Source organism: Acinonyx jubatus, chromosome C1, assembly GCF_027475565.1.
Source record: "Acinonyx jubatus isolate Ajub_Pintada_27869175 chromosome C1, VMU_Ajub_asm_v1.0, whole genome shotgun sequence".
In the NCBI taxonomy this organism is placed as follows: domain Eukaryota; kingdom Metazoa; phylum Chordata; class Mammalia; order Carnivora; family Felidae; genus Acinonyx; species Acinonyx jubatus.
The window spans coordinates 208023559-208041966 of record NC_069381.1 but is presented as its reverse complement, the minus strand read 5'-3'; positions in this window follow the sequence as shown (position 1 = coordinate 208041966).

The following is an 18408-nucleotide window of genomic DNA, read 5'->3' as shown; positions in this document are numbered from 1 at the left end:
GCTCATTTGCTTATGTTCTGTTGAAATTTTTGCAGACTTGACGAGAAAGAGCTAATATTATTGTTATGGTTTGTTGCATTTTGTTATCAATGTTCTATTACTTTTTTTTTTACTTTTTTAAACGTTTATTTATCTTAGAGAGAGAGAGAGAGAGAGAGAGAGAGAGAGAGAGAGGGACAGAGTGCAAGCGGGGGAGGGGCAGAGAGAGAAGGAGACACAGAATCTGAAGCAGGTTCCAGGCTCTGAGCTGTCAGCACAGAGCCCCATGCAGGGCTCCAACTTATGGACCGCGAGATCATGACCTGAACCGAAGTCAGATGCTCAACCAACTGAGTCATGCATGTGCCACAATGTGCTATTAGTTTCATAAAAATTATTTGAGGGGTGCCTGGATGCCTTTGTTGGCTGAGCATCCTACTCTTGATCTTGGCTCAGGTCATGATCTCATGGTTTGTGAGTTCGCGTCCTGTGTGGGGCTCTGAGCTGACAGCATGGAGTCTGCTTGGGATTCTCTCTCTCTCTGCCCTTCCCTCCTCTCTAAAAATAATCAGATAAAACTTAAAGAAATTATTTGAAATTTTTTTTGCCTTATGTTCTACAAGAGTGGTTGATACAGTACTGCCAACTGCCTGTTTTTATAAAGTTTTATTGGGACACAACCAACAACACTCATATAGATTGTGTATGGCTATTTTCACTCTGTCAACAGAGTTGGGTAGATGCCACAGTGAATTCATAGTCCACAAAGCCGAAGATACTATTCCTTGGCCCTCCACAGAAAACCTTTGTAGACCACTGCTCTCAAATAATTTAAGTAGCACTGTAATTATTGTTTAATTAAGGTTTGGTAGGATTCCATGTGGAACCATCTCAGCTCATCATTAATTCCCCATGTCTGATTTTCTTTCTGTTTGTGTATGGATTGGACCACCTGAGTCAAAACTTGAGTTGAAACTTTATTTGTTTACGTATACTTTACATCTGAATGCGCCTTTTATCTTTCCCTCTGGTTAATTTTGTTTTTTTGTATTTTCTAAATATTCTGAAATTTGGTTTTGAGTTTTTGACTAAGAATTAAGTATTCTTTTTAAAGGTTATGCAGTTATGGTTTATCTCCTCGTATGAAGTTATAATTTTATGACTTTATGAGAAAACTTTTAAAAATAATTATGTTTACAATTCAGTATTCATTGAAGTTTTCCTTATGAAATTTCTATATTTTTAATGTTGCAAGGGACTTGGAAAAAATACATGTAGTCTCTATTTGTGAAATATAATAGAGTCCTTAATATGCAGATTAGCTTGAGGTACATAATTAACTTGTTATTTACATCTTCTAGATCTTTGCTTATCTACACTGATCAGTCTTTCATTAAACAGAAGAGAGAATTAAAACTTCCCATTACTCTTTGTATTTTCTGTCATCCTTGTTTCTGAATTTTGATTACAAAATTGAATAGCACAGGTTTGAGCCTTGTGGGTCCACTGATACATGGGGGTTTTTTTGATAAATACAGTATCGTGAATGTATTTTCTCTTCCTTATGATTTTCGTCATAACACTTTCATTTCTTACTTTATTGTAACTTAATTTACAGTAAGGGTACGGTATATAATGTATGTAACATACAAGATATATGTTGATTCACTAGCAATCTTATTGGTAAGGCTTCTGGTCAACTGTAGGCTATTAGTAGTTAAGTTTTTGAGTCAACAGTTATATGTGGATTTTTAACTACATGGAGAATCAATGCCCCAACCCTCATGTTGTTCAAATGTTCAAATGTCAACTGCATATGTTATTTGGTTAATAGACATCAGGATGTTTGGATGTATATTACAAAATGTAACCTTTATGATTCTGAAGCATTCTTTAATTCATTAATCCCCTTTATCAGGAGTTCAACCTTTTTTTTTTTAAGTTTGCTTATTTTTGAGAGAGAGAGAGAGAGAGAGCGGCAGAGACAGAGGATCTGAAGCGGGCCCTGAGCTGCCAGCAGAGAGCCCAACTGGGGGGCATGAACTCACAAACCATGAGATAATGACCTGAGTCCATGACCTGAGCCAAAGTCTGACACTTAACTGACTCGGTCACCCCCGAGTTCAACCTTGTTTGATATGAAGATTACCAATCTTGTTTTTTTGGCCTTGTATTTCCAGGAATTACTTTAAAGATACTTATCTTTAATATATTTTTTGCAATTTTGTTTTGTTTTATAATTTTGTATACTTCTTGTATACAACATAGTACTGGATATAGCATTCATTCTTTGTCTTATGTATAAAATAGTTTAACTTCATGATTCAATCAGATGTTTTATTTATTTAAACATGTGATGGGGCGCCTGGGTGGCGCAGTCGGTTAAGCGTCCGACTTCAGCCAGGTCACGATCTCGCGGTCCGGGAGTTCGAGCCCCGCGTCGGGCTCTGGGCTGATGGCTCGGAGCCTGGAGCCTGTTTCCGATTCTGTGTCTCCCTCTCTCTCTGCCCCTCCCCTGTTCATGCTCTGTCTCTCTCTGTCCCAAAAATAAATAAACGTTGAAAATTAAAAAAAATAATAAAAATAAAAATAAACATGTGAGATTCACTGTCTTACAGTTAGGTTACAGATTTATTTTGTCATAGAAACACATCTTACTCTCTGTGTCCAGTTTCACTGCATTTTTAGTTCTTATATCACCATGTGGTGTATGTGGTCTGTGATATGGTTTACGTACATGTATTTCTTCTGATATTTTGGAGAGTTTGAGTTTTTGCTTTTGTGATAAGTCTCATAAATCTACTCTTAAAAAAAAAAGTAACCATTTGTTATAGTGAATCATTAGAATAATTGTATTTATTTTTTATTGCTAAACCATTTTTATTATTCTTAATAATCTATCTTTACTACATATATATACATATATAAGCATTTTGTATAGTTATAGTCAATATATTACTCTCTTAAAATACCATTTTATATTCCATTTTTCCTCTTTAGTGTTATTTCATACAATGTTATTTTATTTTATATAATCACCAGAATAATTTTATGTCTGATGCTTCCCCATTTTCCCTCAACTGACTGATTCTAGTAGATTATATTATTTATTTTAGTGATTTCTTGTACACATGTCACTACTATCATAATATCAGTTTATTTATCAATTTACAATCATGCCTTTCCCCTATAGTTATAGATGAGGATATCAGCAACTTCTTTCACTGTCTGCCCAAAGTCTTTTAAATATATTATTTTTATAGTATCTAAGTAGAAAAAGACTGTATTCTATTACCTCGCTTAAGCTCTGAATGTCTATATGTATACATATGCATATTATATATATATATATATATATATATATATATATATATAATGTTACCCAACCTCTGTTTGTATGTATACATATATATGCTTGTTTGTTTGTGTACACACACACACACATATGTATGTGTGTGTGTGTGTGTGTGTGTGTGTGTGTATACACATATACAAACAGAGGTTAAGTAACATAATAGGGAATAATAACACATAATACAGTAGGGCCTGAGTGGCTCAGTTGGTTGAGCATCTGACTCTAGATTTTGGCTTGGGTCATGATCCCAGGGTTGTGGGATTGAGTCCCATGTCGGGCGCCATGCTGGGCGTGCAGCCTGCTTAAGATTCTCTACTCCCCCCACCCCCGCCACCCTTCTCCCTGCTTGTACTTTCATTCTCTCTATAATAATAATAATAATAATAATAATAGTAAATAGTTCCCATGGTATAGAAATTTTATGAAGCTGGAGAATAGTACTTACTAAAGACTTCATAAATATTATTTTTTCATTATCATTTTACTATGAATCATAGTATTTACCTTTTTTTACTTTAGTTTTATTCATGGAAGTTTTTTTTTAATCTTTTAGGTGGTTGAAGGTGGTCCTTTATTGTCTTTCTGAAGGACTCATAAAAATATTTCTTCATTTGTTCTATGCTGAAAACATAGTACAGGCACGCCTTGCTTTATTGTGCTTTTTACACATGGAAGGTCTATGGCAACCCTGCACTGAGCAAATCTATTTCCAACAGCCTTTGCTCCCTTTGTGTCTTTGTTTCACATTTTGGTAATTCTTGCAATATTTCCAACTTTTCATTACTATTATATCTGGATTGCTGCCATCTCACGATAACACTCTGATGGATTCATTGTCACTGACGTGGTTTCTTGGGATCGAATCTATTCCTGGTAGAGGTGCAGGGCAGTCTGTCGAAATGACAACAAAGCACTGAGAATATGCCATATGTGCAGTGGATGAAGCAGCAGCATTATTTGTGAGGACTGACTCCAGTTTTGAAAGCAGGTCTGTGGGTGAAATGCTATCACCTGCTGCAGAGAGATCATTCATGAAAGGAAGAGTCAATTGCTGAGGCAAACTTCATTGTCTTATTTGAAGAAACTGCTAGTTTTACCCTAGCCTTCAGCAACCACTGTGCTCATCAGTCATCGGCCATCGACATCCAGGCAAGACCCTCCACCAGCAAAAAAGATTAGGACTCTTTGAAAGCCGAGATGATGGCTAACGTTTTGCAGCAATGAAGTATTTTTTTACTGATTATTTTCAGAGAGAATAAAAGAGAGAGCACACACATTGCAGGAATGTGTGAGCAGAGGAGGGGAAGAGAGAGAGGCAGAGAGAGAATCTCAAGCAGGCTCTGAGCTGTCAGTGCAGAGCCCGATGCAGGGGTTGATCCCACACATGGTGAGATTGTGATCTGAGCCCAAATCAAGAGTTGGATGCTTAACTGACTGAGCCACCCAGACGTCCCGAGAATTTTTAAAACAATTTTTTTTAACATTTATTAATTTTTGGGAGAGAGAGAGAGAGAGAGAGAGAGTGAGCGAGCACATGAGCAGGGGAGGGACAGAGAGATGGAGACACAGGATCGGAAGCAGGCTCCAGGCTCTGAGTGGTCAGCACAGTGCCCGACATGGGGCTGGAACTCACCAACTGCAAGATCATGACCAGAGTCAAAGTTGGATGCTTAACCAACTGAACCACCCAGGTGCCCCCCAAGTATTTTTTAATTAAGGTAGTTACATTGGTTTTTTAGACCCACTGCTATTGCACTATTTGTAGACTACAACGTAGTGTAAACACAATTATGCATGTGCTGAGAAAACAAAAAAAAATTCATTTAACTCATTTTACTGTGATCTTCACTTTATTATCATGGTCTGGAATGGAAACTACAATCCCTCTGAGGCAGCCTGTGGTTCGTTGCTTTTATACTTACATGGTGGCTTGAACAGGCATAAAATTCTTTGAAGACTTTGTGAAGGCCAGTCACTGCCTGGTCTGCTTTCCTGTTGCTCTGGAGGAGTTTCAAGTTGCAGTGATGGTTTTCATCTTAGTGGTGGCAACTTGATCGCTTAACCTTGATGTATCCCCAAAATGTGTTTCACGCATTTGAATCATAGATGCAGATTTATTTTGGTAGTTTTTAGCATGCTTTTGAATATGATCATCGGATATCTTTTGAAAGTATTTTATGATCTTTGTTTTTTCATTAAAGATACCAAACAAACCACCATTTGTGGGCATATTTTTATTTAGGGCAGCATTTGGTTCATGACATTTTTTTGATAAGGTTTGGTAGCTCATGGTGATAGAATCATCATGATTCTAATTTGTTGCATTCCTACGTAAAACAGAATTATTTCCTATTCCTTCTCCTTTGCATAAAGAGCACGAATATCGTTTAGGTGGGTAGTATTGTGAGCATTGCACATATTCGAATCAGGGAAAGTCCTCCTAGACCTACTGTTTTCAGAAGGCTCGTGGAAAGAAGGGCAAAAGACATGTTTTAGCCTAGCAGAAATTCTTTGTGACATATGGTTTTATGTGAGCATGGACTTGACCCACCGGTGTTTCTCCGGACCAGGAAGGGGGCAGCAGAAGTGATGCTGAAAACGTGGAGCATTTGCCGGGCTCCATGCCCACTGGCCCACCGCTTCCTGCAAGGGGCTTGTTTCTGGTAGTGTGTCCTATGCCCACTTTCCAGTCATCTTCTTGGGGTGGGTCTGGGTTCAGGAGAACTTCCCCACAAGCCTGCTCTCCCGCCACCATTCTTCCAAGCAGACAGTTGTTGCTTTTGCGCTGCAAAGCTTTTGCAAGATCGGCATTTGATTCCCCCTGGCTTCTTCCATCAGCCCTGTGTGACCTTCCCCTCATCTGGCTGTCCTTTCCTCGTATCTTGCTCTCTGGGATGACAGATGTCTCTTGGTTTCTTCAGACATGAATCTACGTGCTGCTTTTTTGTTCTTCTGGGTGTCTGGCCAACATCATCTTTACCGCCATGGTGAAATCCCAAGAGGAATATTTTTGTCACTAATTAGTAATTCTGGCCACCAGTTTTGACACTGGCAGATGACTCCGCGAAAGCAGTATTTCCTTTTCCCTGTCACTGCGAGCAGCCGAGCTTCATCATTTTCCCTTTTCTCAGTCATATAATACATGAAATAAAAGGATTGCCTCATGAATCATTAAATAGTCAGTTCTTGTTCTGTATTCCATTTCCTTCCTGTCGTGGGACCTCTGGCAGGAGAGACACCACCTCCCCTTGTCCTTTTCCCCCACTCATTCAGCTATTTATATCTTGCATGCAACATTTATAAGGTAAAATGTCAGTGGGTCTTGATCTAACTCACCCGGTAATGAACGTCAGCAAAGACTGGACACATACCTTCCCGGGCCCCACAAATGCCTGCAAGTGTCAGCGTTGTCTGAGATGCCTTGCCACTCTCCTCCTTTTCCAAACCTTCCCTACCTTTCAAAGCTCAGCGAACATCCTGTTTTGTTTTGTTTTTTTTTTTAAAGACTTCTCTGACTGCCAAACACACAGTGAAGTCTCTCTTCTCTGAATTCCTTAGTTCCTTTCTCCACTGTGGTGGGTGGTGGGAGACAAACACACGCATCTGGAGACAGACTGCACGCCCCGAAGCCTGTTCCGCGTGCCGCCAGCTGGCTCGTCTCGAAGACTTCCCTCAGTGTCCCAACCGAGAATAGAGGACATGTGGCTAAGTTCCCCCCACGCCCCCCCATGGCTGTTAATAATAAAACGTAGCTCATAGAGCTTTTCTATCAATTTAATGAAATTCACAAATGATGTTGCTATGGTATCGAAGAGCTGTTATTTACAAATATATATTTTTTATGGCAGTGAGGCATTCTGCACCAATATGTTCCAAACACTAGAGTAGGTGCTTCACTCACCTGCTTTTTTGGGGGGAGGGGGGAGTTTCCAAATTTTTTTTTTTGCTAAGTTGTCTGATGTATCTTTATTTTTTTACAAAATTTTTTTTTTAATGTTTAGTTTTTGTTTTATCGGGATAGAGAGAGAGAGAGAGACAGGCAGGGAGAGAGAATCCCAAGTAGGCTCAGCCCTGACAGCACAGAGCCTGAGGTGGGGCTCGATCCACGAACCACGAGATCATGACCTGAGCCGAAATCAAGAGTTGGACACAACCGACTGAGACACCCAGGTGCCCCCTTTTTCACATTTTTTTTGAACGAGACAGGCCGTCTTTTCATGGCCCAATTTCCCTGTGCCTTTATTTCTCTTCCACATCTAACTTATAATATTTGGCAAGTAGATTCTGAAGGAGTTCCAGGTAAAAGGGAAAGCATGCCTGTGTGATACATAAGAAAAAGGGGAACTTTCTTGTTTTCCGTCATCAGTCAAGTCAAAATTGAAGTAAACCATGAGTCGCTCCGTGAATGCAAGAGATCCGTCCTTGCTCATTCAGTTAGAGCCTATATCTTTCAGATGGTGTGTGTCCGGTATGTGAAAGGTTCACAGTAACTGGTTTTGGAATAAATGTTTGAACGAATGAATGTTTGAATATTTGGATGACTATTTATTGTGAGGTCAGCGTGTATACTGACGTGTGAAATTATTCCTGAGAAATAACTAGACCTGGAACTTGCTTAAAAAACTGGATTTCAGAATGATACATTTCCACGTCCTGTCTCAAAACATGACAGTGACCCAAGCAATTGGGTGTATTATTTCATTTGTCATCTTTCTGTGCTGCACTGGGTTGTTTGGGCTCCACACGGATGCATCTCAAACCGTGCCAATAAAATATCATTTATTTGAAGGCGGTCATTCCTGATTTTTTGTCCACCATAGCACCGAATACACAGCCATGAGTGTTGTAGGGTGTCATTATGTGTTTGTCAATAGACTGAATGGTAATATCTATGACTGCAGGGCTATTAAAATTCACTCATTCAACAATTACTTATTGAGTAAGCACTCTGTTGGCAGGTGTTGTTTTAGCCCTTACGGGGTTTCAATTTTAGCAGGGGGTGGTAGGCAGTAAGCGAAGCAAATAAATAAAACATCTGATGTAACACATGGCAACACGTATGATGGAGAAAAGATGGTGATGAGGCTCAAGCCACATAGACATTGGCGGAAGAACACTTTAGGCAGAGAAAGAAGCAGGTGCAGAAGCCTTGGGGAGGGAGGGGCTGTGGCAGGGAGTATGTTGGATAACATCAGGGAGGCCAGTGCCACTGAAGTGAGGTGAGGGCTGAGGTAGTGGGGGCTGAGGTCAGCGAATGGGGTCAGGTCTTCTTGGTCCGTGTAAATACACCGGGCTTCACTCTGCGTAAGCTGGGAAGATATTGGGAGACAGTAAGTTACGAAGTCACATGATTGATCTTATTTTTGATCAGGGTCACTTTGACCACCGTGTCAAGAACAGACTGTAGGAGGAAAATGGGGCCTCAAGGGGACCGACTGGGAGTCTAGTGCAACGGGGCAAAGGAGATATTCATAGATTGGACTCGGGAAGGATCAGGAGGTGAGAAGTGTTAGCGATCGTGTGGTATGTAGAGCATGTTATCGAGAAGCCTCTAGACATTGGCATAGCGATGTGGAGGGGCCAGTAGGATATATAAGTCTGCAGCTCAGGAGACAAGCACAGGATGGAGATCATCATTTGGGGTCAGGATATAAAGGTAGCATATGGGTCTGAGGGAAAGGAGAGTAGTAGTTAGGAAACATGTCCATGGCCTGAACCCTGAAAGATTGCAATAACAAGAGGTCAGGCAGATGAAGAAAAATCAGCCAAGGAGACCAAAGTGGAGCAGTCAGTGGGTTAGGAAGAATGGCAAAGAGTGTAGAGTCTTGGAAAGTACAAGTGCGTAAGGAGGGTAGACATGAGGTCAAAGCTGGAGTTTTTAAGGATGACTGAAGGATAATGGTATGGCCGTTAGTACAACCAGACATGAGAAGAAAAGTCTCATAGCTCTTGAGACAGTGATGACTTTTTCTTTTTTTAAGTTTATTTATTTATTTTGAGGAAGAGAGAGAAGGGGCAGAGAGAGTGGGAGAGAGAGAATCCCAAGCAGGCTCCCCACTGTCAGCATGGAGCCTGATGCGGGGCTCAAACCCATGAACCATGAAATCATGACCTGAACCAAAATCAAGGGTCAGATGCTTAACCAGCTGAGCCACCCAGGAGCCCCTGGACTGTTTTTGTAGCTGCAGGTAGCTACTGCTAGAGTTGGCTCAGTGAAATCAAGAATGGGTCTTACCAGCTTCTACTGGAAATAGTGCTAAGGAAGCTGGTAGTGGTTGCTGGGGCACCCATACATTTTAAATACGTACTGTAAATAAAAACCACAGGGGTGCCTCAACTTATAAATACGATGCACAGGTTATGAATGCCCAGACAACCTGCTGAAAGGGAGAAGTACTGTGTTACTCACCAGGTTGAACTCTACCCAAGTGGTCATGGACTTCACGGTGTCTCCTTTGTCTGCTCAGTTGATTTAAGCCACAAAACCAAAACCAACAAGGAGGGAAGACTCAGAACTAAGCTTTTTGAGGATTTAAAAAATACTTCCAAAGCTTTTATTGAGTGTTCCTGGGATGTTTGGTAGTTTAAGGATCTTGTGTCTGTTTTACAAGATTATTTTTGGAATCATAATGAGTTTCGCTGTGGTTTTTCTTTCTTTTTTTATCTTGTGCTGTAGAAGATGAATTTGTCTGAAGAATATAAGAAGCGCTTTATTTCTTTGTTTAATATCATTCATTTTATAAAATAGCTTTTGGGGCAGAATTGAAAATATCATCTCATGCCGTATGTTTTAAGGTATACACCTTGAACCACACAGAATCTGAACTTCATTGTGTGAGCTACTCCATTGTTTTGATAAAGCGTCTTTGCTCCATTTTAACAAGGTTTTCAAAACGTTTACACACATCAGTTATGATACACTACCTACATGTATAGTAAGATATAGTCCCTGTTTTTAATTCCTTCTTTAAATTTAAGCGTTAGTTGTGAAAATTCCTAATCTGTATTAGCATTCACAGTAAACAGAAGTAATTCTATACTTAAATTATACTGCTTTTAAGTGTAACTTCCAAAATTTATTACTTAAAATGAAAAAAAAAGGAAGGAAAGAATTTAAAGAATTCCCAGAAATTGCAACATGGTCTACAGAAAACTTCTGTGCTGATGAATGGCTCCTTGAGGAAAATCAGTTCTCTTATTAATATAACATCTGGCTTGCATCTTGCATAAATAAAAACACAAGAGCAGGATAGAAATAACGGAAGAGGAGAGAGGGAGGAAGGAATGTGGGTTTTGTAGCATACCAATCTCTAACAGCCAAGAAATCTAATTAGAAGAAATGTCATCTAATGAGACTCTAGTCAAGAAAATTCCACAGGACAAGGCAAAGCCACCTGGACAACAACAAAAACCGTGAACCGGTTAAGGAGTTTAAAAGCAAACAACAAAAACAAACAAATAAAAAAAAAAACCCCAAACCGAAACAGCATGCATTGACATTGACTTCAGACCTCCATTCAGTCAAAATGGCAACTATCAATGACTTCCCTGGGGACCATTTCTGCCTTTGACCACAGAAATTCCATGGCTTGGTTAATATGTTTTAAGAAGCACTCTACTGTTCTCATGTGCCCGATCAGATTTCTGTCTTTTCTTTTGTGCATTGTTGGTCTGGAAAAAGGGAACAGGCTTAAAGAAAGATGTAAACAGAAGTTAATTCTCGTGCTTTCCGCATGGATGAGTGGAAAGGTTCCTCCTCTATTGGAAACACTATTTCTGATAATTTTGTTAGAGACCAACTTGATATTACAGTTGAATGTCATTGATTTTCCAGTTAAACCTTGTTTGATTTTTCCAGACTTGGAAACTGAAGCAATGAATTGAATTTAAAGACAGTTGACTACTATTAAATAGTAACAACCAAAAAAAGGTAAAATAGGAAAAAACAATAAAAAGTAGACTGAGGGTTTTCTGTGATTTCTTTTTTGTCGTCGTTGTTTTGAGAATCAGAGACTGTGAGCTTGACACAGTATGCCTGTATTATCTTTTTTCCTACATTATCTAGAAAGAAAGGGTGACCAAAAGCTGGTTCCTGTGCTGCTTGGTGAATTTACAAGATTCTGGAGACCTAAAATGGCCACTTAGTAGAGTCAGAAAAACTAGTCTATGTAACAAAATAGATAAATTTTTACAAATCAGGAAAGTGGGATTCTTATTAAGAACACACACACACAAACCTGAAAAAATACAATCCACAATACAAAATATGTATTTCTCTAGGTTTCCTAAAAGCAGATGACTCAGTGTTTATACTGATAATTTTTTTGTCTGCCCTCATCCTATTAATCATTTTTATTTATGACTTGATAAGCACTTTCCTGATATAGAAAATCAAGTAGCATTTTCAATGGTATTTTGGCAATAAATATTAATTCTCCAATCATATGTACCAATTAAGTTAATGTGCCTTTCAAGATGCAAAACTTCTGGCCCATCATTTCTATTTCTAAGAATTTATCCTAATTGAATAGCTACACAGAAACTTATGTAGGAGCGTTCATTTTAAAGTTTTTATAATGGTGGAGATTAAAAAAAAAATCAAATATTCTGTTAAGAAGGAATGGGTTATGACCATATACCATGTAGGTATACGGTAGTACAGTCATGCCATTGAGTATGATTTAGCCACCACAAAGAAGATGCTGAGAATCTAATTCCTTCTAGCCTTTATTTTGGCTACTTGTTCATGTGAATCAGTCCCTTCACAAAGAGTACCATGCGCTCTAATGTGCAATATAAGACATGCACTAGAAAAAAAAATGTTTACCAGATGTTGACTGCTATAAGTAGAAATTCTAATAATGTATTCCTGTATCTTCTCAAGGGGCTCCTAGGTTAATCATGTCCCACCTGAGAGACAAATGCAGATGATCCACCCAAACCCAGATTCTCATTTCCCTTGACGTCTTTTGCTTCAGAACGTTTCCATCCACCATCCCTTGGCTCTGCGTTAACACTGTCGTGTCCTAGCTATTGTGTCATCACTCAATCCCAATGTCAGGTAGCTCCTTTCCGCTTCTCGCTATTCAGCTAACTCATTCTACTACTTCTAATTCAGAAAATTTCAGACATCACTGAGAGCAGTCCATCACCACCTCATGTGTTTTCTTTCTCAAGAATGTGGAATAAACAAAACAAAACAGAAACAACTCCACTGTGAAGTATTCTAACCTTCTGGACTTTCTCACTTTCATCTCGAAAAGGTCACCAGTCTTGGTCATCCAGCTTGAGATCTGGACAGGCACATCTGTTTCTTAACCTAAGTTAAGATTTTTCTCTTCATATTTTTTCATAGAAATGAAATTTCTATTTGATGGCTTTTCTGTGAAATAAGGTTTCTTTTCCTTATCAGGAATCTCTATAAAATGAGATTTTTTTTGAATATGCATACACTTCAGTTATGGTTTGTCACATCTTTAAACATAGTTAAATATGTAATTATGAATATTTCTGAAATAAATTACCCTGAATGCAATCTGAAACAGACACATGCACGCATGCGCGTGCGCGCGCGCACACACACACACACACACACACACACACAATAAAGCAAATAAGTAAATATATTAATATCATCAGGAACCAAGATTTTCAGTGTAAGAGAAAAGAAACATTCTATAAGATCAAAGAAATGAAATAAAAACCAGTTAATCCTAAATATGAATTAGAAATATTTTGTTTTATTATGTTTTTTCATCATTTCTTTTCCTTATCTCTGTCCACTAACAAAAGCATGGAAACAATGGTCAATCTGTAGCAATAAACACCCTGTAGATCATCGGGTATGATCTTTAAATATCATTTGTCTGTCCATAGGAAATCAGAGCACCTTGGAGAATGGCTGACTCCAAGTCTAGGACATGAAATGGACAAGATGAACCGGGAATGTCTCTCCATATCAGGTAAAAGGGAAAGTGCTAAAGATTCTGTGTTGTGTCAGGAGTAGCCGGGAGCCAAGTTGAAACAGTTTCCCCTGCCAAAATACAGGACTTATCTGGGCGTCATAAACAAGGACAGCATCTTCAAACTTCTCACTATAGGAAAATAAATGTAACCATGTATGGAAGCAGGTGTTAACCAGGCATATTGTGATGAACATTTTGCAGCATATACAAATACTGACTCCTTATGCTGAACACCTGAAGCTAATATAATATTATATGTCATTATACTTCAATAAAAATAAATAAGTAAATCAATGCAACCTCAGGAGTTTAAAATACAATACTTAGGTTAAAATGTACATGAGTTGGGATGCCTGGGTGGCTCAGTCGCTTAAGCATTGATTTGGGCTCAGGTCATGATTTTGAGTTCCCCGTGGGGCTTTGTGCTGTCAGCACAGAGATTCTCTCTCTGTCCCTCCCCCACTTGCAATTCTCTCCCTCCCCCTCCCCCACTTGCATGTGCACGCACTCTCAAAATAAATATTTAAAATAAATAAATAAAATGTATATGAGTTTATAATAACATAAAAAAAGTGCTTCCTATACAACCCTTGGAGAAAGTGAGGAATCACACTCTATTTGAAAACTGGTAAGTAAATGGATAAAATCAAGCATTTATCCCCTTTTCTATGTGAGCACGGAAAACTCAGGGGACTTATTAAGAGAAAGAGTCTTGGTTATAAGAATCGTTCTACCTGATAATTGCAGAAAAATGGAATTAGGATATAGGCATTTTGCTCCCCCTAATGCAATAATGGATGTAGGTAATGATCGTGAGTGGCTGCCCGAACCATTAGGTAAGAAAGGGATGGTAATCTTTATAATGGATGAATCATGCTAATAAAGCCTGAACCCATTGATAAATGTTAACATTTAAGACAGGTTTGAGTGTGGAGGGGTCGGGGAAGACATTGGGGGGAAAAACACAACACCATGTGGATTCTAACAGTAAAATCCAGAAATGCAGAATATGGTAATTCAAGACAAAAAACCTGGTTTCTTCAAATAATACATTGAAAGCAGGAAAAAGGAGGAGAAACTGATTAGACCTGAAGAGACTTCTGAGACACATAAACTAAATGCCATATGTGGAATTGTTTGAATCCCAACTGAAAAATGCAAACTGTATAAACATTTATGAGACAATATTTATGAGATATTTGGGGGAAATTTGAACATTCATATTTGAGGATGTTATGGGTGTATTGGCAGTAATTTCAGGTGCAAAGAAATGATACTGTATTTATGCTAAAAAAGTGTTATCTTTTTACAGGTTTTTTTTTTTTAAGTGATTACAGATGAAATGATATGGTATCTGGAAATTGCTTCTAAATATTCTGGGGAGGTAGGGAGGTGTGTGGGAGTATAAATAAAACAGGATTGACAATGTGTTGAAAGTTATTAAAACTGGATGACTGAAACTGATGTTTGAGACTCCCCCCTCCCCCCAAAGTCTGTTTATGACATCCTGGCAGACCCTTGAATTGTGACTTTCTATTTGACTCCTGGGCCTCTGTGCTGCAAAGCGTTTTAAGGGATTATTTGGATAGTGATTATGTTGATGGGTGGCTCCATTTCCCCTTCATAATTTAAGACAGGGTTTAAAGGCCGCTGAAAAGTTATTGGCTATTTTAATTATATTCAGGACTGTAATTAAAAGAAACCATTAGGATTAGCCACAGAAGTAGATGGATTTTTAGAAAGGAGGTGGGTTTAGAGATCAACCAAAATTGCCACATATTAGATATTTTTTAAATGTATCCATTTTTGTGCATCCAATGCCTCACAGTTTAAATTAGGCTTTTAAAGTGGGTACTTTAGTTTCCATGAATCACTAATCAATAAATATGTGCAAGCCTATTTTGAGCAGGGATCCACATTTTGTGGAGTAACTATACTCATTGTTTTCTTTCCCCTTAATATTTGGTCTTCTGCACAGTAAAGCAACGGAAAGGGATTTAGTTTCAGTTCTGCAAGCTAACCCCGGGCGGGTCGCTGCGGACCACACCCAGCGTTGGAAACTGTTGCCTTTCGTGGACCAGGGGAATGGTTATTGTTGCATTTATCTTCTGCATTCACTGCAACGTTTTGGACTTGTTCCTTAAGATGACACCTCTTAAGACAACAATGACAAAAACCACCATGGTAGGTAATATACAACAAGCTTTTTAAACATGAATTTTAAAATTGCTTTGCATTTTATCAAAATGATACGTATATATACATTAACACGTCCACAAGTAACTAAGACAGTTTTAACAAAACCAGGGCTTTTCCTCCCCATACTTGCTACAAATAAATCCCTTCCATCCAGAGACCACCAGGAGCACCCCTATGGTTGAAGGAGATGGCTTATTATTTCTTGCACCACACGCCGTGGGGGTACTGTGAGCAGTCTCTGTAAAAGGGAATTTGTAAAACCTACTGGGTTTGAGCTTGTGTTAGGGGATTTGAGGATAAATTTAAGGAAGTTGGGTCTTTGCTCTGGATGGGCTGCTATTGCAGGCAGGGGCAATTCTATAATTGGCTGTCTCAGTAAATTTTACCTAGAAGAGGGAACACCTACTGTGAGGCTAAGGCTGTAATGGATGAAGAAACAGCAGCCGCCCATATCCTCCAGGAGGGAGGACATTTGGCCCATGAGTGTGGCTTGAACAACCCTCATGTTCTATGTTCAGACATGATTATGGAAGGTGTTTTTGTTTTGTTTAGTTTTTGTTTTTTGTTTCTGTTTTTCGGCTAGATCTACCATGGGCACCAATGCCTTGCCTGACGTTGATGTTCTGGGAAGTTATGTTTAAGAGACACCACACTTGCCAGCTCCTGGATGTCAGGAGCAATTCTTTTCCTCATTCCTCACTTCAAGTTCCTCTATTTCCTGCTCCTGAAATGTACAAATATGCCTATTTTTAGATCATATACACAGATAGGTCTCATATTGATTTCCTCTTATGTTAGACGAGGAGTTAGCTCTCTTCCACTGCCACCCCCCTGATTATTTACTAGAGTTATACCATAATTTTTCGTTAAATGAATATTCAGTGGTTTTTTTTGTGCCTTTGCAAATATCATTCACAGTTGAACATTGCAGTGAATTATGTTTTCTTTCTTTCTTTCTTTCTTTCTTTCTTTCTTTCTTTCTCTCTTTCATTTGTCTTGAAATTAAAATTGTTACTTTGTTTGCTTTTCATTTGCTAGGCTCTCTATGTACCTAATGATAATTCTTCCAACCTTCTAAATAGTTACGCAGGACAATTTCCCCTAAAGTCCACAATATCAGCTAATCTACCCAGACTTTTCCTTCTTGGTGAATCCCAGGATCCCCAGGAGAGCCTGGACACCTTACTGTCCTTGTTGGCTGGTTTTACTCTGGATCTGCTGTACACTTTTGTAGGGTCACTTCTCTGAGCTGTTTTCCTCGGAATTTACTAATCTGCAGTTAGATTGTCTGTTTTCTTTTTCTTTTTCTTTTAATTTTTAGATGCTTATTTATTTTTGAAACAGAAAGAGAGTGTGGGCAGGGAAGGGACAGAAAGAGAGGGAGACACAGAATCTGCAGCAGGCTCCGGGCTCTGAGCTGTCAGCACAGAGCCTCACAAGGCGGTGGGACGTGGGGCTGGGGCGGAGCTCAAACCCACCAACCTCCAGATCATGACCTGAGCCTACCAAAGCCAGGTTGGATGCTTAACCTGCTGAGCCATCCAGGCACCCCCAGATTGTCTCTTTCCTAAATGTCATGCCCTTCTGTGTTTTGGTTCACTAACCTGTAATGGAGCTCATCCTCCAGAGTTTCATCAGGAAAGGCAGCACCTTTGCAGAGGGCAGGGAGCTGAGATACTTGTTTCCTGCATCATCCTGCACTCGTGATGTCTATGTGGGGGGCATGGTTGTTTCCTTGAGATCTCCTTCCATCATTATCTTGAAGACGCTCATCATTTTGTCCCTGTTACCAATCCCTTGCCATCTCTGTTTCTTGGTCTGCTCCCTCTTAAGGTAGGAACCAGTAGCCACGTTAGCAATGGTGCATTGGAAGTAAATTTTTGAAAACTTGAACTAAGAAAATATCTTTTATTCTACCCTTGCAGGTGGTAGATAGTTTGAAGATAAAATACTAAGTTGGGATTAATTTTTCTTTGGCATTGTAAAAACATTGTTCCGTTGTCTTATTCCTTTGTTACTAGTGAGGAATCCCAAGGCTTTTGAATTCCTGATGCTTCGTTTGAATTTGATTTTTTATTTTCCTCTAGAAGATTGTAGAATTGTCTTTGTCTCTGCCCATCTGAAATTTCACAACTGTGTTCTTTTTATGTGGGTAAATTTCATCCTATTGTGGTGTCTCATTTCCATCTGGCATTTCAAGTCCCATTGTGATAAATGTTCTTAAATACTTAGCTGGGATATCTGCTCCTTAATTTTTTGTATTCTTACTTTCTAGAGCACCTATTTCTCAGAGATTTGATATCTTGGGTTGCTTCTCTAATTTTTTAACCTATTCTGTGTCCACCTTGTTTTCCCTGTTCCATGCTCTGCTTTCTGGGAGATTTCCTCAATATATTTTGTAGCTCATTTTTTAATAGATGGTTTAAAAATTTTCTCCTATCATGTTTGTAATTTCTAAGGACTATTCACAGTTCTCTAGATGTCTCATTTTATAGCATCTTATTCTTGTCTCATGAATGTAATACCTTCTCTTACTGCTCTGCATATGTTTGTAAACACTTTTTGCTATGTTTCTTCACTATGCATAATTTCAGCTTCTTTCACATTTTCAAGGATTATTCCATCTCCACTCACTGCTCCTCACTCCTTGGGTCTGCAAAATCAGATACTACATACAAAACTGGTTCCCAGCTTCCGGTCTCAGATTGTCTCAAGTCTGTTCTCCTGCCCTTGTGCTGTAAGATTTTTGGCATTATGTTGCAGTAAGAATTTGGGAAGGAAAAATATTTGCATGGCCATCATTAGTAATGGGACAAGCAGAAACAGAATGCATTAAGAAAAAACACCTCACCGTTTCTCTAATACTATGGCTAAAGATGTAGAACCTGAATCCAACATTGATAAAGTATC